The sequence below is a fragment of the Bubalus kerabau genome, chromosome 7, assembly GCF_029407905.1.
Source record: "Bubalus kerabau isolate K-KA32 ecotype Philippines breed swamp buffalo chromosome 7, PCC_UOA_SB_1v2, whole genome shotgun sequence".
NCBI lineage: Eukaryota > Metazoa > Chordata > Mammalia > Artiodactyla > Bovidae > Bubalus > Bubalus kerabau.
In genome coordinates, this window is record NC_073630.1 from 89,910,511 (window position 1) to 89,922,433 (window position 11,923).

The following is an 11,923-nucleotide window of genomic DNA, read 5'->3' on the forward strand; positions in this document are numbered from 1 at the left end:
TCTCATGATCAAAAGCTGTAAAATGTTCCTCCACTTAAGACATAACTACAGTGAAAAGAAAGAGGGTAAGATGGTCTCCTACTGACATCTAAAATAAACAATTAAATTTCACATATTTGACTTGTCTTATCCATGACTGTGCAAATATATTTCTTATTTATAAGAGACTGGTTCTCTTGAACTGTATGGCTTTAGATTTTCCCTTTTATATCTCTTGCAGAGAGAGAGGGGAAAAAAAAAGAAAAAATTTCTGCTCTTCTGGTTCAATTACGTGCTGTTCAGTAGTTTCTCATATCTCTCTTTGATCAGAGAGTATAGTATCCACTATTTTTAGAATTACATGTGATCTTCAAATGTCTGCTCAATTTTATTTAACCAACCACACTTCATTCCAAGGAGTCCTTCCTTTTCTGTTATCATTATTATTTCCTTGTAAAATTCTTCCCACAACATTCAATGCCTCAGACAAAGCTTTGGCAAGCAGGAAAAACAGTTTTTTCCTGCATTTTTTTAATATCCACTTTTTTTAATTCAACACCAAATACTGTTCCTTTATATAATTTCTAAACTGGAATTTAGCTGTAATACTTTCATTGAGATTCAGGTAACACAGCTGCCTATGTGGTTCTTTCATTCATTCCTAAAGGACATGACGATGATTTTTACTTGGCAGTTTTTGAGGGAAAAACAAATTTTCATAGATTTAGTGGTAGCATTTTACAAAACCAACTAATTGGATTTCCTCCAAATTACATTTCTATATTTTTTTCAATTTTCCAAGTAAATACACTAGCATTGAAAGTAATACCCAGGTACTTTCTCTAATCATCCACGTAATAATCCTGGGTATTTTACAGCTATAGGGTTTCCCTGGTGGCTCAGTGGTACAAAATCCACCTGCAATGCAAGAGACTCAGGTTCAGTCCCTGGGTGGGGAAGATCCCCTGGAGAAGGAAATGGCAATCCATTCCAGTATTCTTGCCTGGAGAATCAAGGACAGAGGAGCTTGGCAGGCTACAGTCCATGGGGTTGCAGAGTCAGAGTATGCATGCATTTTAAGATTATTCTAAATTTGTCTGACACTCAAAATCAAAGCACCTCCTAATTGAAAGAGCAGACCAGTTTCTAAAACGAAAGGGAGGATATAAAGCAAAATTAACTGACTGTTTCATTTGGAGATGTCTTCTATTCTCTCCCCCCGTAGTAGTTCAGTGAGAGTCAGCAACCACGACGCCAGGTAACAGGAAAGACAAACAACAGTCAACCTGTGCAAAGATTCCCCACCAGGTCATCAAGGAGCAGACCTTCATCCACCCAGGTTATTAGGAAACCTCAAGCCCCTTCTCGTGCCTCTGTCCTACCTCCACTGATTAACAAAGCAGCCAGTCAATCATCTTCAAATCTGAAGACACTAAGTACAAAGAAAAAGCCATCACAAAGACAAAACCAGAGCAAGCCTTAAAAAAGCACATTGGCCTCTGCCAAGAAAGGGCTGACCCCCCATTCCTCTGGTCTAACAGAACAAAATATTCTACTGAGGTCAAGCAAAACTCTGGAACAGCCTAAAAAAGGTCAAAAGACCACTGGCAAGAAACAGTCAAAAAGGACTTCAGCAGCACCAAAATCATTTTTGACTATAAAGAACAATAGAAATGCATTCAAAAAGCCCATCCTCTTCTAGCAAGAAGCCGTTGAATTTGCCAAGAGTGGCTAAAGCAGCTTCAGAAAGAACTTCAGCTAAAAAGAGTTCACAAAGTCCAAGAAAATCCAGTCTACACCTGCTAAGAAACAGTTTTTAAAAACCACAATAGGAACAGCTTCAAAATCATCTTTACTTAAGAAGAAATCTAAAGTCTTGTCTATATTATCCAAAACAGTCATCTAACTCCACAGCAATAAAAAGCTTCCCCCAAAACTTCATCAACCCCACAGAACACACCGGCTAAATCTCACAGAGCTCTGTCTTCATACACCAAGAAAAACCAGAGGCAAGCAAAAGCAATTAAAACCACTCCCCCAAAAAGTGTAGCCAAAAAGAAAACTCTAAAGAAACAAAATACCAAACTGTTAACTCAGGTCAAAAAAAAGACCAACTAAGACAACGGGAACAAGAGCAGCTTCTAAAACCAAAAAGAAAAATCTGACTAAATCTAAAAAGGCAGCATCTACATCTGCCAAGAAAAAGCTCAATCAACCAAAAGAAGTTGCAACAAAACGGAAAACCTCTATAGCCGAAAAACCCTCTCCCTCACCTGCCAAGAAACAAGTGAATCCGCCTAAACCACTTAAATTGGCACTAAAAACACAATCAGTCTCAAAGAAAGGACCAAATACATCTAAAAGCTCCTTGTCTAAATCCACCAGGAAGCATTCAAATCAAGCAAAAGAAAGCATATCTCCAGCTCTCAAACAAACTCCGGCTGAAAAGCAAAATCTAAAAAAATCAAACCTTCTTGCCAAAAAACTGTCTAAATCTGCAAAAGACCAAAAATATCTCTAGCTAAGAAAGGAATTCACAAAAAACTACAAAGAAACAGCCCACAGCAGGTAAAAAGACTGCAAAAGCAATTCTTGCACAGAGTAAATCTATAAAACCATCTAAACAAAGACAGCCCACAACTCTAACAGCAAAGAAAAGGCCAAGGAAGTCCAAAAAGAAACCATCTAAACCTCTTAAGAAAGTTTCAAATCAGCTTACATTCCCTCAAGGAATAAAAAGACAACCTCCCTTAGACCGCAAAACTGTAAACAATCTAAAAAAGGGAAATCTACAGTTGTCAAAAAAAGGTTGAAACCATCTAAACCAAAAGGATCTACATCAGTTCAAGCTGTAAGGAAAAAGTGTCCAGAGAACAAAGTCACAAAGCCACTTCCATTACATCCTCCATCTAAATGTCATCATAACAAATTTCCTTGCCAACAACCAAATCGACCACATAAGTGCCCGTTGAAGGTTCATCCATTCTATCCACCTCCACCAAGGCCATGGCCAAGTCCTCCACATTTCCAGGCACACCAACCTCATCTGCCTCATAAGCCACCCTGTCATAAACCCAAACCTCCAATAAGGCCAATGGGGCCCGAAGTCATTACAACTAAAGGCGCGACCACTACAACTCAGGGATCAGATGCAACCACAAGAACGTCTGAAACTCTATCCTCAGTTGCTGCCACCACAAGCCAAGTGACATCAACCACTAACAGCAGTAGATGCTGTCTCCACTACAACTGCATCAGCACCTGGGATGGTGTCAGTGGCACCTTCTGTGAAATCTACATCACAAGAGTCCACTGCTTCCAGCTCTACAACTTCCATCAAACCAGGAGCTGGCTGCACGATACTCCTCACCACTGCCACCACTGCTGCACCTGGTATTACCTCAGCGGATTCAGAAACTACAGCAAACATAGCAGTTGACACCACTCTCCTACCTGTGGATTATTCCACCACTCAAAGTGCCTCTACAACTTCAGCAAACCCAGGTATCACACCCCCTGCTACCGCCACAACCTCCAAAGGTGCTGGAGTCACAAATGTTAACGCCTTCCACAGCCCTAGGGAGAGGTGCCACCAGTGCTGGTGCTCCCTCACTCTCAGCCAGTGCTGCCTCAACTCTTGCTTTCACTACCACAGAAGTCCCTGGAACTTGTAGCACTGCTTCCGGTTCCATCACAAGCACAGTTGCACCTGGCGCCACAACCAGAGTCACACCAGGTCCTACAAGCACCAGCTCACCTGGTACTGCCACCACACACGTGGGTGAGACTACCCTTGAACCAGTAGGTGACATAACCCCTGAAGATACTATCCTAGTGAATGACGAAATCACAGTCAGTCGATGACACAACCACTGCAGCTGCCACCACGATTTCACTCGATGAGGTCACAACTGGGGCAACAGATTCCACAACCTTGGAAACAGACTTCACATCCACGGTTGCTACAACAGCTGGATCCTCAACCCCAGAACCTGAGGGAACAATCACAACAGCAACAGCCTCCTCAAACCTACAGGCAAATACAGCCACCATTGGTGTGGTCACAACCTCGGCCATCGGCATGACTACTGCTTCTGCTGGCACAACTGTAGCAAGTGCTTCCACTTCAACACCTGTGACTTCAGCCTCTCCTGCTAAACCCAGTGTGTTGACCAGTGTGGGTAAAACCACTGTCCAGGCTTCTGTAGCTCCTGCTCCAGGGAAAGAAGGTATCAGTCCACCAGCAGATGACATAACCACTGAAGCTACAACAGTACCTGCAGATGCCACAACCCCCACAGCTAAAAACCCTACATCCTCAGTAGATTCCACATCTCCAGCTCCAAGTACAACAGTTTCAGCTACAACCACAGTAGCTGGAGGACCTGCCACTGTCACTACAGCAGCCTCTGCAACTCCAGGGGTTGGTGTCACCACAAGTGTTGGCACTGTACCTTCGGTCACTCTCACCACACCTCTCGAGGCCACCACAACCTCACCAAGTGCTGCCACCACCACACAAGGTATGTCTACCTCTACTATTGAGTCTAGTACCTTGACCATCAACAGTGGAACCACAAACCCAACCTCCAGTGCCACAGGTCCAACCGAAGATGCCATGACTGCACCCACCGATGCCACAACCCCTTCATCTGACTCCACAACTTTAGGAGCAAGCACCATGTCTGTGGCTACAACAGGAAAAGCTGCCTCAGCTGCAGCCACAATCCCCATAACAACCACTAGTGCAACAGTAGCAGCCTCCACAAGTGTTGCAACCACACCCTCACCCTCAGGCTCAGGTGCCACAACTGTTGCAGTACAAGTATACTAGGTATACTTACCAGTATACCACCCCACTTAGTTCCGCCTCTACTGCAGAAACGTATTTTCCAACCCCTGAAACTATGAATACAACTCCAGAGAATAAGGAAACTACTGGATCGATAGTGGACACTACAGCTGAAGCTGCCACCACATCGATTTCCATCACTACTACTGTATCTGAAGATCCAACCACTGAATTTGACTACTCTACCACCAAAGAAATTGCAACAACTGCCACTGCTGATGAGGTCAATCCTGCCACGAGTTCTTCAGAGTCCACAGATGTGATTACCTTGACACCTCCTGCAACCATCACAACCATAGCAACAACCGACATGCCTGAAGCTAATGCCATCACTACTACCCCAGCCGCAACCTCCACTACCCCCCGGGTAACCTCCAGTCCCACATCTATAGTCACCACCAATACAGCCTCCACTGGAACCACCTCTGCGTGGATAGTGCCATACAATCACCGCCTGTTACTCCAACCACAGCAAATAAAGCTACAACCAGCGGCCCAACATAAAAGCAATGCAGCAGCACATATCAAGCATATCAGTAACAGGTAAACAATGCATGCAAAGAACGAAATGAGGAAATTCAGTAGCATTCTACGTATTTCCAAATAGCTTACATTATGGCTAGTCACACCTGATCTGCCCCAATTTTTTGCAATCCTATGAAAAAGAGTAGATATTCTCCCATTTTATATATAGGATACAGAGTTTTGGGATTTGGTCACATTCAGAACACACAATGGTAAAGCCAAGGCTGGACTCCAAATGTCTTAATATTTAAGCCAACAGTCAGAAAACTTACAATTCTAAAATGGTGATCTCACATTCACATTCAGTAGACGGCTGAATCACAATCACTTAGCATCTTTTCAAAATAAAGATTACTAAGCTCTGCCATTCCAGATAATATGTTAGTCCCTCAGTTGTGTCCAACTCTTTGTGATCCCATGGACTGTAGTCTGTCAGGCTCCTCTGTCCATGGAATTCTCCAGGCAAGTAAGAATACTGGAGTGGGTTGCCATTCCCTTCTCCAGGGATCTTCCCAACCCAGGGATCAAACCTGGGTCTTCTGCATTGCAGGCAGATCCTTTACCATCTGAACCACCGAAAGTCCCTAAATACTATACATATATAATAAAGTCCTTGGGGAGTGAGGAGGGATCTGATAAGGTTATGTATATGAAAACACTCAGACAGTATTTCAGAGGGAAATTGGCAGGTATAAATGTTCAAACATGAAAATGAGTATCACAACCAAGAAACTAAGCAGTTGTACTTGACCAAAATAGGAAGAGTGAAACCTCAATTAAGTTATTAGAAATGAAAGCATGATGCCATAATTAAAAAAGAAAATCTTTGGAGAAGAAAATAAATTTAGAAAAATTTATATTAATGAAGATACAATACACCAAAAAACTCATCTAGATTGTAGAACCATGATATAAAACTTTCTTTTCTTGATTCAGCATTAGTCCAAAGACTTTTTTTTTTAATAGAAGTATACTCTTGCCTGGAAAATCCCATGGACGGAGGAGCCTGCAAGGCTGCAGTCCATGGGGTCACTGAGGGTCGGACACAACTGAGCGACTTCACTTTCACTTTTCACTTTCATGCACTGGAGAAGGAAATGGCAACCCACTCCAGTGTTCTTGCCTAGAGAATCTCAGGGATGGGGGAGCCCGGTGGGCTGCCGTCTATGGGGTTGCACAGAGTCGAACACGACTGAAGTGACTTAGCAGCAGCAGCATAGTTGATTTACAATGTTGCATTATTTTCAGGTATACAGAAAAGTAACCATAAGTTTGTTTTCTATGTCTGTGAGTATATTTCTGTTTTGTAAATAAGCATCTGTATCTTTTTTAAGAAGAAGCACATCCAGGATAATTTCAGAGAAAAGAGTGTTGGAACATATGATTTATCAAAATTTATATAGGGGGTTTGTTAAGGTGGATGAAACATTCTAGGTAGTAGTAATGATGGATTAGGCCTTAAACACAGCAGCTAGCTAGCTATACTTACTGTAAACTTAGAACATCTAATTAGATATGTTATACTCTAAGGTTGAATGATGAGATGTTAGGAAAATAAGAGAGCGATCCTGGGTGCAGGTGCAGGTAGTTCACTTAAATGGAATTAATTTCACATAAGAAATAGAAAATAGCAATTTCAAAACAGCTAGGTGTTATTTGTAGGACAGTAGGGATTAATTTTATATTTCTCAACATTTTTCTAGGTCCTATTCTACCTAAATATTAAATTTCTCGCCTTAAGTTTCACCAATACTGGCTCAAGAATTGACTGTCATCATACTTCAGAAATGAGACCATTCTAGAAATTCTGCTTCTTTCACCCTCTCTCCTCTTGAATGCATTCATTTTCACTTCTTCAGCTTCTGTTCAATAAATCCTTTTGAAAATCATTTATCCTTGTTTGTATTTGCATAATTCTCACACGTTTGGATATGAATTAAAAACCTAACAGCTTGTCTCACTAAAAAGCTCCAAATAATGAGCAATACTTAAATAGAAGGTTGACTGGGCTTCTGATGGCTCAGATCTGCCTGAAATGCAGGAGACCTGGGTTCAGTCCCGGGGTTGGGAAGATCCCCTGGAGAAGGAAATGGCTACCTAGGCCTGTATTCTTCTTGCCTAGAGAATTTCATGAACAGAGGAGCCTGGTGGGCTACAGTTCATGGGATTGCAGAGTCGGACACAACCGAGCAACTAACACTTTCACTTTGACTGAGATCTTAATGTTACCCTCAGTTTGATTAAACTTTAGACAGGTTTTTTTTCTGACTCTAGATCCCTGGAGTCTTGGAACATTTCCTTAGAAATTTTTCAATTTTAATTCTTTTTCTGTCCCTTTGAGATATCAATCTTTTTAAAGCATCTCTCCAAGTTTACAACTGAGGAAAGTTCTTAAGGACCTAGAAGCCAAAGAATACAGTGCCTCTATCTCTTAGTCTCTGCGGGAGGGCAACAGCCTAACTTGATTAAGCACCAATTAGTAAATACAGATGGCCTAATCACAGTGGAAGACATCTGCAGACTCAAGAATCATACAATGTGCTTGACAACATCCCATTGGCCAGCATGTCATGACACCCTGCAGTACTAGCTCAACATGGTGCTGAAAAACCTCTCATCTGTTCAGCAGAGTCAACTATTGCAGTAGTTTTGAATGAAGTCTCCCCTGCCTGTTTAACTTTGTCCTGCAATTTTTGCTTTCTGGAGGTAAATATGTGGACTACAGAAAATATAAACAAATAATGTGTGGGTTAAAACTTCCATAAGCCAAGCTCTATAAGAAGACATCAAAGGGGTGAAAACAGAGGGACATGCTCACTAATATAATATGACATGTCTTTGCCATTTTGCCTATTTTTGAGACCATGGAAAATATTCAATATATATTAACATTTTGAGACAGAAATTCTGAATTAAATATAATAAATATGCTTCTAAATGTATAGCTGACTTTGGAACAAAATAATAGTAAGGGAACATGTTAGTCACTCAGTCGTGTCCAACTCTTTGCAACCCCAGGGACTGTAGCCTGTTGGGCTCCTCTATCCTGAAATTGCCTCTACCCAGGCAAGAACATTGGAGTAGGCAGCCATTCCCTTGTCCAGGTGATCTTCCTGACTCAGAGATCAAACCCACATCTCCTGCATTTCAGGCAGATTCTTTACCATCTGTGGCACCAGGGAAGCCCAGTAGGAAGGGAAATCCCCACAATAGAAAAACAAAATGGAAATGAATCCAGGAAGGAAAAGATGTGCCTGAACTCTGAGGCTGCCCTGAAAGATATGGTTCTTCTTGTTAATCTAGGAGCTTGAATTTTAAAACCCAGATGAGGACAAAGGAATGGACATTGAGCCCAATCCAGACAAATAATTCCAACCAAGTCTCTTCACATGAATCAGAAAGGCACGTCCTTCAAATGGATTCAAACAATTTTGACCACTAGTAAAAGGAAATGAGGAACAATGTGCTGTACTCACAAGCCATGCAGAAGACCTGGGTTCCATCCCTGGGTTGGGAAGATCCCCTGGAGAAGCATGCATATATAAGGTAGATCATTGGGTAACTCCTACATTACTTAAAGGCTCATTCTATAAATCTGTTATATCTGCTATACACTAAGGGCAAGGATTTACTCATAATGAAACCTTGAATGCTTGAGGAAATTTTTTTTTAACTTTACAATTTGGTTTTGCCATACATCAACATGCATCCACCACGGGTGTACATATGTTCCCCATCCTGAACCCCCCTCCCACCTCCCTCCCCATACCACCCCTCTGGGTCATCCCAGTGCACCAGCCCCAAGCTTCCTGTATCCTGCATCGAACCTAGACTGGCGATTTTTTTGAAAATTATTTTTTTAGATAAAAGAAAGAACATCATGTCTTTGTATATTGTATATTGATGATAATGAGCCAACAAATATATTGTATATTAGTAATGAGCAAACAAAGGGAGAAAATAATAATATAGGAGAGAAAGGATTAATAGAATAAAATCTTTGGCTAGGCAAGAGGGGTAAGATTTATTCTAAAATGGAGGAGTTGGCCTTAAGCTTAGCTTTGGAGAACTCATCCATAGTAATTGCAAGGGAAGATAGAATGTATGGACTCAAATTATAGGGGATAAGGAAATATGGTGGTCCAACTCGTGAATGTCCTTTTTTGATTTCATTTTGTTTTAATGAAATAAGGAATAGGGCCACTTACTAAGAGTGAGGATGAGCAGGAGATATTATAATTTTGAAGGGGAGGAAGCTATTACAAAAACATATATATATAAATATATCCATTAATGGAAAGATTTATCATGATGAAATGGTTTACATGATTATGGAGACTGAGAAATCTCATGATAGTCCATCTGTAAGCTGGAGACCCAGGACAACTGATGGTGTAACTCCAGACCAAGTCTAGTTCAAGGCCTGAGAACAAGGGTTGCTAATGTTGTATATTCTGGTCCAAATGCAGGAGAAAATTGGTATCCAAGCTAAAGTAGGAAGGTGGAAAGCTAAAGGGGGCAAATTCCTCCTTCCTCCACCTTTTCTTCTATTCAGATTCCCAAAGGATTGAATGTTGCTTTACTGACTTCACCAGTTTAAATGCTAACCTCATCCAAAAGAAGCCTCATGGACACACCCAGAAATATTATTAAATCTGGTCACTCCTTGACCCAGTCAAACTGATACATAAAATTAACCATCACAGATTTTATCTCCTGGTTCACTATAGCTTATTTTGTACCACTCCTTTTTCAATTTTGGTGATTTCAGTGTCCACAAAGAAAATTTCTTCAATGTTTTGTTCCCTCAGTTCCTCGACTCCATTTGCCTATATGTTTACCTTGTACTCTGTTTTAACCACTCATTCCCATGGCTATAACTAAAAATACCAATACTAGTATTACAAACAATTCCCTTTCTGCTACCCTGATTTTAACAATTCTTCAACCTCAAAAATACCTACAGTCCACTGATCCCATCAACTTTTAACACTTTTGGAAAAGACTCTGATGCTGGGAGGGATTGGGGGCAAGAGGAGAAGGGGACAACAGAGGATGAGATGACTGGATGGCATCACCGACTCGATGGACGTGAGTCTGAGTGAACTCCAGGAGTTGGTGATGGACAGGGAGGCCTGGCATGCTGCGATTCATGGGGTCGCAAAGAGTTGGACACGACTGAGCGACTGATCTGATCTGATCCTCCCTATGAGTCCTTACTATCCTCTTATCCAGCTAGCATTCCATAAACAATTACTATAATCCTTCCCTTTTAAACACCATTAACTCCCTTATCCTGCACTTGCTATATAGTACTTGCTTTGGGAAAAACATCAATTTGGAGTAAATATATAACCCTTCATCCATTTTGTTCTTGCACCTGGAGAAAAACCACACTTGATTATGACTTCTAGGTGCCTGTTAATACTGAATGACAATCATAATAAAGTTCTCTAATACATTCATTTTCTAAATCTTCTTATAGCAGTACAGGTATGTCTTCAGGTTAGAAGAACTAGGTTTTAGATATTTTGCATATCATGAGAAATAAAGGGCATAATAAGATTAGTTTTCTTCATGGTGTTGAGTTTCAGACTAGAAAGGGGTTTAAATGTCTTGGAGCCTTGGATTCATCCCTATATATTGAAATTTGAAGATCCAAAAAGGGTCAGTCTTACTACAGGTGTATGAGACTCCACCCAGATTCCAGTGAGTGTAGTGACATGAAAAGAAGGGAATTTACTCACTTTAGAGTTCTCGGGCTCCTCTAGATCTCCACTGATCTCCTCTTGTCCCAGGCTATGGATGCAAGAAGTATGAGATCAGACGTTTTCTCTTCTTAACCCAATCAACCCTGAGAATTCTCATTTCTGTGCCATTGTTCATTCCTTTTCCTACACCTAACAAATCTCCCCTAACCCAACTTCAGTCTCAAAACTTACCTAAACTTCAAAGCCAAGAACCTTTCCAAAGACATTTCTCCTCTGCTGAACCCCCAAATTATAGTCCTTTGATTGTGTAACTCATCAGGCAGATTTTACCCATCTCCTCCCCATTGTGTCACTCAGGGCCTGGAGCTGAAGCTTAAAGTTTTCAGGTATTCAATCAATACTTGAATAAATAAATGAGTAAACAAATAGCAATAAACGTGGCTGTCATGTATATTCTTTTCCTCCTAGAATGGATTATAAATTATTTAGACTCCTGAATGTATTGTAACTTCTACTTCTGTGTTTCCACCAGTAGCTTTCATGGACACCCAGTAAGTAGGTGTCAACATTCTCAGTTATTAAATATGTGGTACTAATATGGTTGAAGATTCAGTAAAACGAAACAAGCATTCTGTGAAAATCAGTCAGGGCCATGTCAGTAGGAGTCACTTTTGTCATGTAGGAATGTGGACACCAATAATCCACTTTTCAATATGTAGTTCCTCCTTCAATATTATTTTTTTAGTATATAGAAAAGCACTGATGTTGGTCCACTTTAACACTAGAGAGGACAGCTGCCAGAATTATTAAGTAGGTCATAAACTGAAAAGCATGTAGAAAAATAAATGAACTTTTC

The 11,923-nt window shown here is 40.9% G+C and overlaps 1 long non-coding RNA gene across 1 annotated transcript in view; it reads right to left on the reverse strand.

Annotated features, from left to right (window-relative positions):
* Positions 1-11,377, reverse strand: part of LOC129657949 (uncharacterized) — a 60,713-nt gene extending 49,336 nt beyond the window's left edge. The window contains exons 1-2 of the long non-coding RNA XR_008717180.1: positions 11,299-11,377; positions 8,833-8,879 (exon numbers count right to left, since the gene is read on the reverse strand). This is a non-coding gene — a long non-coding RNA (uncharacterized LOC129657949). The remainder of the gene's footprint in view (positions 1-8,832; positions 8,880-11,298) is intronic.
* Between the last annotated feature and the right edge of the window lie 546 nt (positions 11,378-11,923).